The sequence below is a fragment of the Gymnogyps californianus genome, chromosome 2 (assembly GCF_018139145.2).
Source record: "Gymnogyps californianus isolate 813 chromosome 2, ASM1813914v2, whole genome shotgun sequence".
NCBI classification, from domain to species: Eukaryota; Metazoa; Chordata; class Aves; order Accipitriformes; family Cathartidae; genus Gymnogyps; species Gymnogyps californianus.
This window is the reverse complement of record NC_059472.1, coordinates 48,018,281-48,036,490: the sequence shown is the minus strand read 5'-3', so window position 1 is coordinate 48,036,490 and position 18,210 is coordinate 48,018,281. Positions and strand designations below refer to the sequence as shown.

General features: G+C 41.3%; 1 protein-coding gene across 1 annotated transcript in view; it reads right to left on the bottom strand.

The window, feature by feature from the left end:
* The window catches only part of B4GALT6 (beta-1,4-galactosyltransferase 6), a 32,636-nt gene extending 26,888 nt beyond the window's left edge, over positions 1 to 5,748 (bottom strand). The window contains exon 1 of the mRNA XM_050892186.1: positions 5,683 to 5,748. The gene's annotated coding sequence lies outside the window, so the exon portion shown is untranslated. The remainder of the gene's footprint in view (positions 1 to 5,682) is intronic.
* Between the last annotated feature and the right edge of the window lie 12,462 nt (positions 5,749 to 18,210).

Here is an 18,210-nt window from a genome sequence, read left to right as displayed (position 1 = left end):
CCATCAGCGTTTTATCAGATGGTATTTCCACACAGCATCAAAGAGGAGAGTAACAAAGATTTGTTTTGTTTTAAACAGGCTAGTTGTATTATTTCTATTTTAGTGCAGCCCTTGAGCTGCATTAAACCTACTGCCCTGCAGACACAGGCTTTATTACAAAACCCTCAGACAAGGTATTACCATCCGTGTATCATTGTGGCAAACACAGTCAACAGTATGCTGTCCTGTATTAGCAACAGCATAACCAGCAGATCGATAGGAGCAACCATTCTCCTCTATTCGCAACTTGTGAAACCATATTTGGGGTACTGTGTCCAGTTTGGGGATCCCAGTAAAAGACAGACATTAACATACCAGAGCAAGCCCAGAATAAAGCTTCCAAGATGGAGCATATGATGTACGAGCAGAAACTGAAAGAAACGGGTTTGTTCAGTCTTAAGTAGAAATGGCTAAGGGGAGGATGAATTTTTTTGCTGCCTTCATCTATGCAGTAGAAGTGTATAGAGAAGATGAAATTGAACACTTGGAGGTACACAGAGAGAAGACACAAGGCAATGAACACAAGGTGCAAGACAGGAAATTACTATTACATTATTACAATTTTCTTACAGTTGTCAAACACTGGAACAGGTTTCCCATAGAGACTGCAGAATCTCCATCCCTGGAGTTATTCAAAACTCAACTGGACATGGCCCTGAGCAATCCGATCTACTAGGATCTGTTTTCAGCAGGAGGTTGGATCAGATGACTTCCAGAGGTCCCTGCCAATCTAAATTATTCTGTGATCAAACAGCAAGTCTTTAGAAATACCACAACTGCCACAGATGCCAGGAACAAAGAATATTAGCACAAAGGCTGTGCCCATATCTATGGGCTCAGCATCTGGAAGCACTGGCAACCATTTATCTTGCTGATAGCATTTTCAGCTTCCATTTCTGCACAAGTTCAAAAAGGAGTGATATCACCCCTTCTTATTAGGAATATTATTTCATAGTAACAGAATAGGAAATAGATTGATATCAAATTGTGAGCTAAATCAATGGAGATGTTTCCAAGTTCCACCTAGCCTGCACAGCTGCCCTTTGGTTAGGATTGCCAGAGAAGTAGTAAAGTTTTAAGAGAAGCAGAAGACCAGAAAACAGTAGCTGTTTCTTCCTCCTCAATCTCATTCCACCGTTCAGGATTTCCAGTTACTGATGTCAAAGACAGACTGCATCTTCGCTGACCGCTGCACTGTTCCATAACCAGTTCTTATGAGAACTACAAAGGTCATCATGTCCAAACTGGCCAAGTGAGACTGGAATTGACAACAATATTGAGAGCTCTAAGGTACTTTTCCACCCAATCTGGTAAATGTTCTCTGCTGGAGTCAGACAGAAAGGAATAACCCCGAGATGAGTAAGAGATCATTTTCTGAGATCACTTATACTGTCCAATGTGATTTCAGTTATGATGCTGATAGAAAATGGGAAAAGCAAAGAAAAAAAATCTCTGGCAATACTTAGATTGGCTTGGCAGTGAAATAAGATCAGCCAATGCTCTCTCTTGGTCACTATTGCCTTGCTACTTTGTCTTATTCTCCTCATCTTCAGATCCTTTCCATGATGTAAACTTGAACCTAAATATGTGTTCTGAATAGCTGTCAGCACCAGACATCGACTATTCAAGTCCCTTTTATCAGTACTGTTATCTACAACACTGAACAAGAACGTACTGGTGCCAAAGATTCCTGCTCTCAGCTAGCTTCTTCAGTCTCTAACTGCAGTACACATGGATATTTGTAACTTCCAGGGACGTTTCAGAATCACAGGCCGTCTTCATTGACTAATTCAAAACCAGCAACTTCAGTTTGTATCTTTTCATTTCATGCACAAGAGGAGCACCAGATGAAGTACTGTCAGAGAAGTGGTCTTTCTGGAGAAGTAGCACCTGTTATCTGCTTCCATCAAATACTTGAGACTATCACACAGAAGTATCATTTAAACATTTAAATGAGATTTTTAAATTTTAAACATCTAAAATGTTTTCTACCATTTTACCTTGTCATCCTATCCCTCTAGGTTTTGCTTCAAAACATCCACTCAATTAAACAGGGAAAATTAAAACCAGAAAAATAGCTGTCTTCTCTAATCAGCAGTCGGAAATCTATCTGCTTCCATGTTTGAGCTCCTCTGACTATCAAAAGACCACTAGGGTGCTGAGGTAGGGTTGCGGCCATCTCTACCTCATCCCATCTTCTGTTCTTGCAGAAGAAGGGAAAGGAGCCACATGAAAAACCCCAACATAGTGTATGAATTCTTCTCAAACATATAAACCCTGTATTTTTATATTTTGTGGAATATTATGTGTCTTAGTCTCAAAACACAGAACAGTGTCTGACAACCTGAATTTTAAATGCTTTTCCTCTCCTCATATTCTGAAAAACATGGGATAAAAGTTTCTGTTTCCCAAAGAACTAACATCCTGTGAGGCCTCAAAAAAAAAAAAAAAGTGATATACAAGTACTTATTGTGCAAATAAAAACATTTAAATATTAGACAGAAATAATTAAAGACCTTAAAATAAGTAATTAAAATCTTTCCCTCTAAACAAACTGTCAGTATTCCAAATTGACCCAAACTGCATTTGTCACAAAATCTGCAATTTCACTAAAAAAATGCAGTAACTTTATTTTCTAATTAGCATGAAGGACAGAGGGAATGTGATAATGACCTCTTTGAGAACTCTCCCAGTGCTAAGGGCTTACTTGTGCAGACATCTCCTCCCTTTGATAAGCCATTAACTGCTTGCTAAGAGGGAATTCCACTCTATTAGCCCGTAAGAATTTGAATTTTTACTCAGCTTTGACGTCTCAGGAAGCCATTCTGCTACGTAACCCACTTATTTTTCCCCTCTCACCTTCCAGTACACTGATGCTCCATAAAACATTTGGGAGTCCAGCGTCTCCCTCTCTTTTTAGTTCCTCTGACCACGATGAAGAGAAACCAGCCAGGAAGCAGCTCCAGTTTCCTACAACACAATTAGAACTTTCCTCCTCTCTGCCACTGTGCCTTGTAGCTTGTTGAGGAAGAAAGTGTTCTGCTGAACCGAAGTATCTTCACTAAAACATATCTGTACACATAAATCATGACAGATCCCAACCATTTATGACTTAACTGCAGAATATAGTTCATGAAAAGCTGCTAATAGGTAAGGGGGCTGAACTTCCATAAGCAATCTTAAGCCCTCCTCCTCTCCACACACACAATCAGCTTTGACTTAGATACACCTATTTCATCACACTCAGTCGAAAGGAGCAAGCACACTGAAATATTCTACTCTATTGCAATATGCAAGTGGCATGAGCATACAGCATAGGATTATTAAATGAATCATCTGCCTTATAAACTTGGGGGTGGGGTGTTACTGTTTTTTTTTAAAATCTTCCATTCTTACAACTTACATTTTCCCCAAGAATACTGCCAGGATGCCTGTTGGTTTTAAGATAATATTTGACCTTCTTTCTCTCCATTCTACACAGTAACGTTTCCAGAAGCAGATTCCTGGGAAATCAGCATCACATCTGCAAGCTGACAGGCTTAGATTACCAGTGTAAAACTTTCCTATTGCCCTTTCCTTTACCATTTTCTGTATTCCCTCCCCCAGTAAGACCCGCACAGCATGGTAGCATTTCGAACTGGATCCAAGAAGTGCCACAGACAAAGAATAACTCCAATATTGTAGGGTTTTGATATGTTTAAGCTGGGTGAGTTCACAACTGTATACAGTTAGGGCAGCACACCATTGAACAGTAGCCAGAAAGAGCCGTAATCTCACAAACTCGTGTAACCACTGAAGATTTTTCTATCATTAAACCACAGCTTGACAGGGCTAACTGCAGTATATACATCTGAGATAGCAAGAGACACCAGTTTGAGTATGATTTTTTCCTTAAGGTTGATCAGACCTAAATAACCTACCTCAAGAATACTTTTGGTGCATACTGTTGATTTCATTTCATTTCTGGAACAAAGGAAACTGAACAGACATGTAAACTCCAATAGCTGAGCAGGAAGATGAAGTCAGGAAAGAAAAGTCTCATCACTAGAGGCTCTGGTTCTGAACAAGATACTGCATAAGCCTTGTTTAGTAAGAAGAGGATGTACTTGTAAGAAGGTACCCATTGAAGAAGAAACATTTAAATAATGAAGTAAAACTCCAGCTGCACACATTATGGAAGATGTTAAAAGTTTCACTTACTTATAAAGATGTGGAAACTGCACTTTGCTTTCTAAATCATACACCAACTGCTTGTAATTAGTCTACTCTGATATTGCACTAGTGTCTCATAGAACTATGATGTCTAAATGGACCCTAGCAGCATCATTCTCTCACAAGACTAAATTACATCCCTTTCAGTGGGGAAACACTGACAGACAAGAAACTCAAGAACTCCAACCCATGACATATTCCCTAATATTTTTTTATATTTTTTTAAACTGTAGTAATAATCGACAGGGATGTCAATATTGTATGAAGTGCTGTAAGTATGGGAGAAGTAATTGCACCCTGAAAGGGTTTACAAGCTAAATAGAAGATTGCGAACAAGACGAAGCCAAACAGCATAAAGACATCAGTCAACGGGAAACAACTCCTGCAGATTCAGTGGTCAAATCAACGCGGACGTTTTGTAGTAATGAGTGCAGAGAGGAGTTTTAAGCACTGAGGACAAACAGCAAGATGGTTTCACTGGTATTTAGGTAGCACCTGGTAAGCAAGGACAAGTACAGGAGAAAGTGTCAATGTTCCCTGGAAAAAAAGGAAAACACTGCCTAGCCAACAGACAGCCAACACAGTGAAACACCACAGAGCATCATACAGGATACCGCTTGCCTTAGCTCAGGGGTAAGGCTAACCAGTTCTGAAAGGATCATCCAGTGAAAAAAAGCCTGATGGTCTCCCAGAAACAGCAGAAGAGCGAACTAAGGAAAACAGCATATTTTTTTGTCTGACACAGACTTGCACAGTTATTTTATGTAGCTTTTCTTAAAGAAACTGTTTGTCTCCCCTCTGAAGTGGTTCCTGCAGGAGTGGAAGTTAACAAACTGTAAAATCTGTGAAGAGATCGCACCGACAGAAGTAAACAACAAATAGTCAAATTGGTTCTTAATTTCTGTTCACACATGCTTTATTAGTAATGCAGTTACTAATGATTTAAAAGATGAATGCATTCAAGTGACTCCAGCAGGCAGTTTTCCAGTTATTTCCTGGTTTCTACCATTAATTTATAACGTGATGAAACGGTGAGCTGCTTTTTTGCCTCACTTTTCCGGCCTGGGAAGCAAGAACAGCATTTACCTACCTCGCGATGGCAGATGAATCTTCTAGAGCATTTGAAATCAACAGAACAAAGATGCGAGATTAACACACGTTACCGCCGCCGCGACGGCCCTTGTCAGCCGCCCCGACCCTCCCTCGGCAGGGGGGCTCGCGTCTCGACACCCGAGACGCCCCTCGCCCGGCGCCGCTCCTGCCCTCCCCGCCGCGGTACCGGCGTGACAGGCCGGGGGAGGCGGGTGCGCACCGCCGAGGCCGTCCCGCAGCGCCCGCCGCCGCCCCTCGCCCGCTGGGCCGCGGCGCCCACCTCCGCCCTCATCACCCACCCACCCCCCTCCCGCCCCGAGGGGGCGGCTCCCGACTCACCGATCCCGGGGGCCACATAGATGAAGTAGAGGCAGGAGGAGGAGAAGGAGAAAAAGAAGATGAAGGCGAGCATGGAGCGATTGGAGACCCGCAGCACCTTCCGGAGCAGTGGCATCCTCCCTCCGCGCCGGCGGCCGGCCGCTCCGCTCAATCCCGGCGAGCCGCGGCGGCGCTTCCCAGAGGGAGGCGGCCCGCTCCTCCCATGGATCGGGCAGCGAGAAAGTGACGAGGGGGCTCCGCTCGCCTTCTCCCTCCCTCCCGCCGCCTCCCCGGGAGCGGGCGGGCCGGTGAGGGCCGGCAGAGGCAGCGCCGCGGCTCGAGGAGGAGGGAGGGAGGGCGGCAGCGGTGCTTTGTGGCCGGCCCGGCTGCCCCCTTCGCGGGCGGCCGGAGGGGGCCTTGCCTTCCTTCGCGCTGCGCCTCCGGGCGGGCTGAACCCGCCGCCGCGGCTCGCAGCTGGCGGCCGGAGCGGGGAGAAGCCCCTAGCGCTGCCGCGGGGCTCGGGGAATGTTCCCGCCGCTGCTCATGCCGCCGGGCCCCGCGGCCGCCCGCTCTCCCGCCTGCTGCCCCCTCACAAGCGGCGGCGGCGGTAGCGGCGGCAGCAGCATCCCCGCTGCCGGCGGGCAGTCACCTTCGCGCCCAGCCCAGCCCAGCCCAGCCCAGCCCCGCCGCTCCCACCTCCACCCGCACCGGCGGGGAGCGCGCTGCAGCCGCGCGGCCCGGCCCGGCCCCGCCCCGCCGAGACCCGGCTACTGCGGCGGTTGGAGCGTGCGCGAGCCCCGGCGCGGCGGCGGACTGCAGAACTGCGGCGGGCGGGCGCGCGCGCCCGCTGGCTTGCTCGCCCGCCCGCCTCGCGCTCCGGCGGCGGGGGCCGGGGGGGGGGGGTCACCGGAGGTGCCGCCCTGCGCTCCGGGCCAATTGGAGGCCAGAGAAAAGCGAGCCCGCGAGCCCGATTGGCTGGTGCGTGGACGAGCGTTTGTATCACCGGGGCGGGGGGAGCGGTGCGAGGCGGTCTGGCCCCGCGTGGCTGGGGTCCGCCAGGGTCCTCGCGGTCGTCATGTGAGGGCGGGGCGGGAAGAGCCGTTGGGGAGAAGCGGGCGGTGAGGGGAGAAGGCGTCTCTCTCTCCAGGCGCTCCGGTTGTGCCTGACCGTCAGGCGGGGGATAACCTTTTCTGTGCCCCGCCACCTCGGGCTTTGGCGGAACACGGCGGGCAAGGGCCGGGTCCCGCGGGCGGGAGCACCGCCGCGCCTCTCGGGAACTTGGCCTACCCCGGCCGTGCCCGCTGTTCAGCGGTGGTGCTTTCCTCCCCCTCTCTTCCCCTTCACTGCCCCTCTCGTCGTGCTTGAGCTGCTTTTAGTGCAGAACAGTTGGAAATGGGAGTCAGGGCTAGCAGACCCAACAGCTCTCCACAGAGCAAATCAGAAAACATTTCCTGAAAAATTGGGCTACGCTTGTCCTTTCAAATTTGCTGAATTCATATGTGATTATCTACACACTCTATAAGCAGTTTGCCCATTGCACGAAAAAAGTATTTTAAAAGCCGGTAATGTAAGCTTCACATCAAGTAGCTGTTCTTCTTTCTTGCTTTAGCAACTAACCTTGGCTACCACAAGTTGCTAGGTGATAGGGTCAAGTCAGTGATCTCTCCATTCTTCTGCAGAATGCTGTCACCAATGGGAAGATGTGTGCCATGGGGTTGGCAGCTGCCCAGGATGTGCCTGAGTGCATCTGAGATGGCAGCAGGATCCAGTTGCGTAAGAATCCAGGTCTGTATTGTTAACGTGTGTTGAGTTTATTCAGATATAGGGTAAAAAGAATGGAGATACAGAATTGCCCCCACCCCATTACAGTTTCGTCTCAGTCACTATACTTGCGCTACGGTTTTTATGCAATAGGCATTATTGATAGCTTCGTTTTGTTTTACCCAGCACAGCTCGTGGTCCAGTAGAGTTGTTTAAGCTGAGGGGATGAGCTTATCACTTCCTTCACTTCAGTCACAGGCAAACAGCCTCCAAACACTCTGCAGGCTTCCATATCAGTATTTTTGTATCATAAATGTAAAAAGCCTAAGTCACTTGACACGTAAAAGTCTGAGCTAGAAATATAAAATTATTGGTTAATCAGTGAAGTAGTGATGCAAATAAGTGATAGTAATAACAAAACCGCATGTTTACTTAAAAGACCTTTTACTTAAACAGTCAAAAAGAGGTTACTCTATCCTCCAGTCTTGCTAGCTGTTGAACCGGAACATTTCTATGTACAGTAAAATACAGTATACACAGTAATGATCTATAGCCACATCATAGAATTTCCTGATTGTCACTTTGATGCAAAGCATAGACATAAGAATTTCCCAGTAAGAGTTTCCATAGGAGAGAGAGAAATTCTGCTCCTTCAGCTCTGAAACAGAGATTTGTCAGTAGTATTTTGATGGATGTTATTGCAATGGGTATCAGATAGATGGATAGACTGACTGATGCATTTTGTCACAAAATTGTTTCTGAATTGCCAGTAGCAGCTATGTAACTTGATGTATGTCATTTATTTTATTGAGCAGAGTGTAAAACTAGCTATAAAAATACAACATTGAACTACTATATACATATATGGCTTAAATTTGAAGCTTCAGCTGACTGTAATATAGAGGGTCCCTATGGACATGAACTTGGGTTTGTGAAGCAAAAATGTACTGTATCTTTATGTCTTGTTACTATCTCACATTAAGGTAACATTTATTTTACATGTGATGCAGTGTTATTACTGCTTTATTTTTACATATTAAAGCTATTGATTTACTGTATTAACTGTAATAACTGAGTATTAATTGACAGATGCTTCTCTGGTATTCCACTTCTATTAGTGTTTTTGATATTTTAGAAGATTTGTTTCTGTGCTGTAAACATAGAGAAGGACATTAGAAGATCAATACAGTGACAACCTGCAGAATTTTGTCAGAGGAAAGAGAAAGATCCATGGTACATGAAATCTTAAGACTTTTGTCTTAAGGAGTTTGTGCCCTAACTTTTGTGTGGAGAAACATTAAGTGGTGCCGTACACATCACTGTCTCTGCATAACTAAAAGCAAGTGCCATGTCTTCAGCTCAACAGTATTAATTTTTTTTAATTGCTTAGACTGTTAGGTGCACTTTTGTAAGACTTTAAATGCTACTGTGATGAGCATGCAAAAACCTGCGGAATAATATCATAACTTAAATATATAGAGACATTTGTGGAAGAATATCAAAATGGAATTTCAGAAGATAGACATGTCACGTTTAATTGAATCTCCAGCAGCAGGACGCTGCAGGACTCATACACAGTTGTGGTAGACAACTAGGCCTAGGTATCTGCTCTGAAAAGAATACTTGAAACATCCTCCATCTTCTTTAAGTACTATTTTCTTCAGTAAAAAGATTACTGCACAATAAGTAGATCACTTTGAATAAGTCATGATATTGCAATTTACTTATAAGAAAAGGAAACTCCATTGAGTATACATTGCTTTTTGCTGTATTTCATCCTGCAATGGAATTTGTGCAGAAAGGTTCTTAAACAAGTGTAGCTTACTCTGGAAGAAGATGGTAGTTCAAAAAAACTCCCTCCCCATTCCTGTTTTCAATCTAACCATCCAAAAGTGAATTTTCTATGGATCAGCAAACATGAAATCAAAACAGATCTCACCAGAGCAACAACTGCAAAACCATCAAGGTGTCCAAAGCTACAATAATCAACACATCTGTCAGTTGTTCCAAAAGGTCGTATATTTCATCAAGTCCAACAAATGCTGCCATAGGGAGTACATGTGTGAAACTAAACTAATGTGCTTCCCGTGTTAGTCCCATTGGCACAATTGTGCATGACGATGTTCTGTTAACGAAATCAGGGCACTGATCTGTTGGAGAAAAGTACACACCACTTTTTTTGGATAGGGGAAGAGGGGGCGGTTTGATGATTTTTCATCTGGGTCACTTCTGGAATCCATTTGAAAGAGTGACACCCCAAACCATTGTGGCTTTATAATTGTGCTGTGAGACAGCGGGCAGGAAGGAATGCCGGAAGACCTTGAGGGAAGCAAAAGTATCTTAAACTACTGTAGTCACCAAGTGTAGAACCTGAGCCTGACACAAGCGTCACTGAAGCTGTATCCGAGGTTTCAAGGAAGTAGAAGGTGGTATTCTGCTTAAATCATTTGTTAGAGCTGGGGGTTAAAACAATCCATGTATGAATGTGCTGTCCATATGACATCCAGTTTTACAGTCTGCAATACTAACTTAAAATCTCACATTTTGTTCTCCAGGTCATTTACTGCTGCATGTTTATGTTATTTCTTATTGCTCATACCCAGTCTTTGAATCAGGTGTGGTAAGCTATTGTTTAACTAGCTGTTTTTTCTCTTCCGTGTAATGATCTATCTTCAGTCTGTCTTTCCTCCAATTACTACTCCTGTACACATTGCCAATTTTTACTTGGCTGCCTCCATATTCTGTAATGCTCAGGCAGAAAGATTGCATGATTCTGTCACAACTTTTCTTGTCATTTATCTGTTTAATACACTTTTTCTCAACAATAAAGTACTCAAGTACCACATAAATCTTGCAACTTTTGCATTGTCTTCTTTGTTTCTGCAAGTTCAATCACTAACACCAACATCATTGTGTCTTCCTTGAACCCTACCTTTAAATTCCAATACAGTCATGTTTATTTGCTCTCTGGTTGCTGACTGTCCCTTTGTCTTCACTTTTCGGCTAAGCCAGCCCAACTGCCTTATTTGGGCTGTAGTTAATAGCCCAGCAAGCAGAAAGATTCTTCCACACTCTTTTTGCAAGAACTCTCTCCTACTCACACCACCTGTTCCCCAAACAAGCCCGGTGAACTGCAGCCAAGCCACAAACCTCCCTTGGTTCCAAGCAACCCCCTGAGCCACAGGCAAAAGTACACGATCAGCTTTCTCCTCACCACAGGGAATTCCATTAAATCTTCCCCGTGGCTTGGCTTCTTAAATCTTTTGCCATCACTGCTTTAGTTTTCTTCCTTACCTTTTCTGTTTTCCTAAATGGTAGTAATAAAAATCGATAAATGAGTGTAACATGGTTTCATTACTAATCCTACATGTAGCAGTTAGTTACTTTGTTGGTATTATTCATAAATACCTTTGGTTTTTCATTTACTTGGATTTAGCAGCTTGATTTTTATTAATAACACTTTATTATATAGGGCAACAGCATTTCAGGATCCTGTACAATAATTGATATGTAATCCTTCTTGCAAGGTCAACAAGGAGTTAAAATGCCTTGAATGAAAAAGCTCGGGGTAAGAAGCATGAGAACAGGCCTGACAATTCAAAAAAAATGCACAGTCTGTGTAAGATTTTTAAAGATTAAGATTTTTAAAGATAAAGATTAATTATGATTAAAGATTAAATCAAGTTGTGTCAGGGTGATCTAGACTGTAATTTAGCAAGGAAAGTTAGTGTTCTTCAGTGTGGTACACAAACACATAAAACTCACACCAATAAATACTGAGAACTAGAGTAATGTACTTAAGTTTTGGGTCATGTGACCTAACCTCATTACATCAGTTATAATCCCATTATTAAATCAAATGTCAAATTGGAAATATTTTGAGAATGTTTTGGATTTTTCTGGTAGTGCAACTTTGTACCTGAAATGTATGTTTAATAACTGCAGTCTCTGAGTTCTACATTCAAAAATAAGTTTGCCAGTGTGTTGTAGTTGCTACCATAAAAGAGTATTATCCAACAAGAAGGGTTGTGAACCTTTTTGTTCTGAACTGAATTTTCTTTCACTGGTAGAATGAAAAAAATGAAACATTAGGCAAGGCCTTGTGTTCTTTGCTCCCAGCATTCCTCCCATGTGTTTCCCAGGCTGTGATATTTTGCAAAATCATACTCTTTTATCTTTATTTAAGTTAATAGATAACAACTAGGTTCACATTTCACTCATATTTAACTTTTCTAGCTGATACTGCTTTTTTTGGTTTGAAGTAGATCCGGATGCCATTTCTTATAAAAAGCCTCAATTACTACTCTAGGAAAGATGACCTCCATGGAAAGAAGGGCAGCTTTTTCTAATGCTAATCTTGAATCTGTAGATCACAGGCAGTGTCCGTTCTAGAGCTAACGCATGCAACATACAGAAGAGGGAGGAAAGCTGTTAGTTTTCATAAAGAGGCTCAGCCTAGGATCACACGTTGTTTTAACACTGCAGATAACCCAAAATAAAGTCATTTCTCTCAGTGGCAGTTAAAACAAAAATCAGAAAAAAATATTTTGGAGGGGAGGGTTGCTTTTGAGATTTTAATGGTAAATGTTATAAAACTACTTCCATTAAAATCATTTACTAGCCGCTATATATCCCTCTACCAATAACTATAAAAGATGCAAAACTCCTCAGCCAAGTTGTAACACCCAGTTTTATAAAGTCAAGAGACGGGAATATATAATAAACTATTACGTGCCATATTAATACTTTATGAAAGAAAACAGAGCATGTAGTTAGGGGAAGGGTTAAGTTTTAAACTCAACAAATGAAGTTAAAATATTCCTATTTAAGAATTTGTCAGGAATTTTCTGCCAGCAGAAGGCCAGTTCATCGAAGCCAAAATATTGGAACATGCCAGCTTAGGTGAAACTTTTCTTGGAAAATGTGTCTGAAGTTCAGAATGCCATTTCAGAGGATTTCAATCCTCATGTCCCTAATTTCAGGTGAGTATCAAACCGACACTAGGCAACAATTTGGCAATTGCAGAATTTCAGGAACAGGCGTATGTCTGTCTGCCTGTGTGTGCATCCATTCTACTACAGAACAAGAATGTTTGCAGACCCTTGCTTCTGCAGGGTTGGAGTTTGGTGCCCTGTAACTTTTGTCATTTTTATGCTTTGATGAAATCTGTCATGATAAGGAATTCTTAACCGTCTTATCTTTCCAATGATAGAGCACTTGTGTTCAATCAATTTCTCAGAGTCAATTCAGAGCAGTTAGTTCTTATCACTAATGAACTTCTGTAGTACTGAAAGGGACAAATAAAGGGAGACACAGTAAGTAAAAGAATTAATTGTCACCTTTGGATTTACAGATGAGTCTTATACCAAAATCAGTTGGAGCAGGGGATTGACATTTCAGGGCATCGTATGATCAAATAAACCATTGTGCTATCATTACACATCAGCAAACTCCGTGGTCGAGTATGCCAATCGCCTTATCCCCCATAGTACAGATCAGAGCCACAGAACATGTGTTCTGTGCAGTCCTTTACTGATATTAAAGAGAGTGAAGAGAGACCTGTGCAATTAGATAGAGGGGATAATCCCATCACATACCTTTAGGCTTTCTCACACAATCAACCGAGAGAAAGAAGCACCTAATCTACATTTTACAGACTCTACTGTTGGCGTAAGGAGCCTCAGTTAACTAGGCTGTGTGATTATTCACCATCTTATCAGAGGTACGTGAGATATCCAGAATCACAAATAATCAGTCATCACTGTGCGAAAACATTCATTGTCTTAACCAGTGCTGTCATGTATCTTAAAAAGGGTGAATCTGATAAGGATTATCGTTTTGAGATTAGGCAATTTATAAATTTTTCTGTGTCATGGATATAACTATTTGCTATGGGATAACATTGTAAGCATCTTATGTGGAAAAAACAGTATCTTGCATTAGATCATGTACACATTCCTTTAAAATGATGCGTGCATAGTTGTTTGAAATCTACATAGCAAGGATAACGTGCCAGTAAAAAATATTTTTATTGCTGTAAAAGTGCAGTATGAAGAGAGATTGATAGAAGAGTAGGTTTACAATTTGGGTATCGTGGGAGTTATTTCACTGTAACTTGTACAGGTGAAAAATAAATGCAAAAGGAGACATAATCACCACTAACTAACATCAAATACTATTTTTACAGAAATCAGAATTTAAATGGCCTGAATTACTGACATCAGAATTAGTGTGAAACCTCTATTTGCTACATTTGGAGTAATAGCTGTTCCTTAAAACATTTCTGAAAAAGGAGCGTGACTAAGAAATCCTAAGAGCAGACTGCAGGCTAAGCTTACACTCTTGGACTGCTTCCCTAACCTCACTTTTAAAGATGTCATTCAAGTCTTAAAAGTCAGAGTACAAAACTAAATCATGCAGTTTGGCTGGTAATCGCTTCAGTGGTGAAATAAATTAATAGAAGATTTTGTGGAAAGCTTGAGGACTTTTGCTTTGCTTTGTTTTTCATGGCTAAAATCTTATCCTCAGAAACGCAATTCCTTTGCATATATAAATAGAAACAATCTGATCCCACTCTTTCTACTGCAATTAGGGAAAAAGCAATCAGAGTTTGTTAAACAGACTTCAGAGAGAGTAGTCTCTTACGTCTTAGAAGACAGATGTTTTCTGATTAAGCCTTCTATTGCGGTCTCATTTAGAAATTGCACAAGTCACAGATAACTTTAGCAAAGGTTACAGCTGGTGCAATTCCACTGCTTTGTTCAGTTCTCAATACCAGCTTTATTTAGTTTGTGAGAGAGTGTTTAAATAGTTTGAACCTTCTTAAGAGCTGAAGCGATGCTACTGTCCTCAGAAAAACTCTTTGGTGTACTGCAAACCTGAATAATAGACTCTAAAGTTTTCCTAAAGTGTCATCTTGCTACTTTTCTGATTATGCTATGCAAAATGGGAGTGCTAAAAATGAATAAATGTATTTTCATGAATACAATCTCATTTATGCAGAGGGTCATGTACTGACAGTTGTGTAGAGATGGTGATGCTGTTGCTTATACTTCCCACTACAAAATCTCCATTTATTTGCTTATAATTTAAGTAACCATTAATTTGTTAAGATAAATTCTGTGTAAAGTGTCTTTCCTAGGTTGAACTTTTCCCAAACCTAGATAAAAGTTCTCTATGTAGAAAAAACAGAAACCAAAATCCCCCAAACTCTTAATCTCTCTTGCTCCCCAAGAGAAAAACAGCAAGACCATTTGGTCATAATTTAAATTATCTATATTTTGAAAGAGAAATAGTGGCCTTTTACACCATTTGCTCAGTCATGGGCATGAACATCTTCCCAAATGTTGCCAAATAGTAAGCATTTGAAAAAATGCAGCTGATTTCTTAGAACAAGTGAAATTCTGAAGATTCTGCCCCCACAGAGCATGTGCCAACCTCTCAGTTTCAAGAACTGACAATAAAAGTATGTTTGGCAAAAAGATTAAAGATTGTAACAGTATTGCAGTTACTCCTTGGGGAAGTGAGATATTCTGGGAGGAAAGGATACTATATATATTACACTTGATACAACAAACACCCAGTCTTTGAAATTCTAGAAATAGTCACAAAATTCCAGTGAATGTTCCAGACACCATAAGAAGAATGCCAAACTGGAAGGGGTTTTTTAAAAATTATATTTAGGTCTAGATTTAAAAAAGATTTTGGATCACAATTCTAGCTTACCTTTGTCAGAGTTAGCTAAAACTCCTTACTTCTGTGGGTTACTTCCCTTGCAGTACATTTCTAAGTATGTCTGACTGCTTATAGATTAGTGGTGATCTGCGGCATCATGCCACGAGACCTCCTTTCCAGTCTCCAGGCCATAGCATCAGTCACAAGAACTAAGGCTAAAAAGGGCTAAAATAGAGTTTGGCATAACCTACAGCAACCTGAGACCCAATCTAGGACTGTACTACTATCTGAGGGCCTCCAAGGCTCACTACAGGTTTTTTTTTTCTGCTAGTGGTATGCTTCCTATCCCAAAGACAACAAAGCAGAAGTATCCTACACAACTCTTAGACAGTTCTAGGATAGCCATCTATTCCCGTTATTTATTATTGGTATTGCAATGGTGCCTAAAAGTCCCAGTCACAGAAGAGAACCCTAGGATTGTCCTACGGTCTGTATAAATGAAAAAATGAAAATAAACCCTACATCAGGAATTTATGTCTGTCCTACGTTCAACGTCTGGTGCTTCCATTATAGGTATTTATGTGCATACACACACACAGAGATACACTCAAACATCTACAGCTTGCAAAAATATAAGTCTTTTCGTCTACTTCTCAAAGCTGGTAATTTATCTTGATCTGAAACACAATGACAAAAATGAAATTCGTGGAGCTCCACATGCTTAATAAGAACAACCAAAAACTGCTGTAGAAATCAGTCTGCCAAAAACTGATTAGATGGAGTAATTGTGTATTGTCGCTCAGAGAGTTTTTCACAAGGGAGAACTTGGTAAGATGAATTTTTCCAAGTTCCCATGGTAAAAGCAGTAAGAAATATTAAATTCTTATGAGCTGTGGTTATGAAATTATTTTTTATGTTCTTGTCCTGGCTTCGGCTGGGACAGAGTTAACTTTCTTTTTAGTAGCTGGTACAGTGCTGTGTTTTGGATTTAGTGTAAGAATAATGTTGATAACACACTGATGTTTTAGTTGTTGCTAAGTAGCACTTATCTTAAGCCAAGGACTTTTCAGTTTCCCATGCTCTGCCAGCAAGCAGGTGTGCAAGAAGCTGGGAGGGAGCAGAGCCGGGGCAGCTGACCTGAACTAGCCAAAGGGGTATTCCATACCATGGAACGTCATGCCCAGTATATAAACAGGGGGGAGTTGGCTGGGAGGCGTGGATCGCGGCTTGAGAACTAACTGGGCATCTGTCAGCGGGTGGTGAGCAATTGCATTGTGCATCACTGGTTTTTTTCCTCCCCCCCCCTTCCTTTTTTTGTTGTATTCCTTTTCATTACTATTATTATTATATTTCATTATTACTATTGTTAGTATTATATTTTACTTTAGTTATTAAACTGTTGTTATCTCAACCCACGAGTTTTACTTTTTTTTTCTTTCCTTTCCTTCTCCTCACCCCACTGGGAGGGGGAGGGGGAAACAGCTGCGTGGTGCTTAGTTGCTGACTGGGGTTAAACCACGACAGCCCTCAAATACAACCAACAACAGTCAGTTCTTAAATAGATTTAAATTTATTTAGGAATAAAGATTAAAAAAAAACTGAAGCAAGAACAGCATCTTAGAGAAATTCTTGAATCTGAACATTTTCTGAGCAAGCGTCTACTTTTTTCCCCAAGATCTTTTGGTAGAATGACATTGCAAGCTTTTAAATACAAACTGTTAAGAAGAGAAAATGAAAGGATACAAGGGAAATAGGTTCTGCATTTCAGAACAGTTTTGGAGAGAATCAAACAGACCAATAAATGGGTATGAAATTATATTTAAATTGAGGATTAATGACATGGCACCAAATGCACATGCAATCAGATACAGGCAGTCTGGAAAATACGTTTTGTGATAGGGAGAGAAGGTCTTTTCATTCATAATACCTTCCACATAGGAATGTAAATATTCTCTCTAGCTTACTTAGCATCTATTTTCCATGGCTAACACAACTCTTTGAAGAGAATTCTGAGTTTTAGTGATGCTAGGGAATAGGACTTGACAGCATAGAAAGACAGAGATTACCTAATTAAGTTACCATGTAATATACTGAAAGACTAACATCCTTCTGTTCTGCTTTTTTTTCTATTAGACTTAGGATAACCTTCATTTTATTTACTTTGGAGCTAGCATCTTCTTTGTTTGTCATGAGGTTTTCTGCAGCTACCCTTTTCACATAACTGGGTACCCTCCCCATAGTTTCCAGCTCATTGTCTAAATAAAAGGTTCCAATTTAATTCTCCCAAAAATGCAACTTAACTTCTGTGGAAAGCAAACAAAAAGTCACGGGAAAACCTTTACATTGCAGAAGCTATGCAAGGAGCAACCAACCAATACTGACATAGTTACCCAACATCTATGTGGTCTGTTGGTTCAAATTTCTAGTTATTTCTGTTCCTTTTTTTTTTTTATCCTAGTTTTGTTACTTAGGTGTTTTTCAGTGCACTTGCTGTGACATTCGTGCTTTCACTGATTGTTTTTTAATTGCCTTACTTTCTTCCATGATCTCTGTTTGTTTTCTTCGTTTCCTGTTTCTTTTTCCTGTATTGTCTTTTCAGTAAATACAGAAGTTTGCAAATAAATGTGTGAACAAAAGAAGCATTTGAAAATAAATAGCCCTGTAACACAAAATAAAATTAGTAATTTATAATATTTGTGGTTCAACAGAAATTACTGTCTAGCTTTAATTTCCTGAAAATCATATGTTCATTTTAGTTATTTCTGCATTCAGTGTGGCTTAGTTCAAAATCCTTAGCTGATGATTTTAGAGGTCCTTATGTTCAGCCAAGTCTAGAAAGAGTTTAAATGACCAAATGCTCTAAGAGGCAACACTAAACTATCAAATTTCCAGGGCTGTTCTCATTATCCTGGATGCATAGGGGATTTGCAGAAAGGTGGAGATGAAAATATCCAGAAAACATGCTGTTACAGTCCTGCAGGGAACTTTGCGATGTTTGTGTCCACACAGGTTTCGTTGATGGATCAGGAATTAAGCAGGAAATGTATTTTTTTAAGTGTTGTATAAAAAACTTCTGTCTGGTGAAGAGGGCTTTAAACTAGAGTTGCCGGGGGA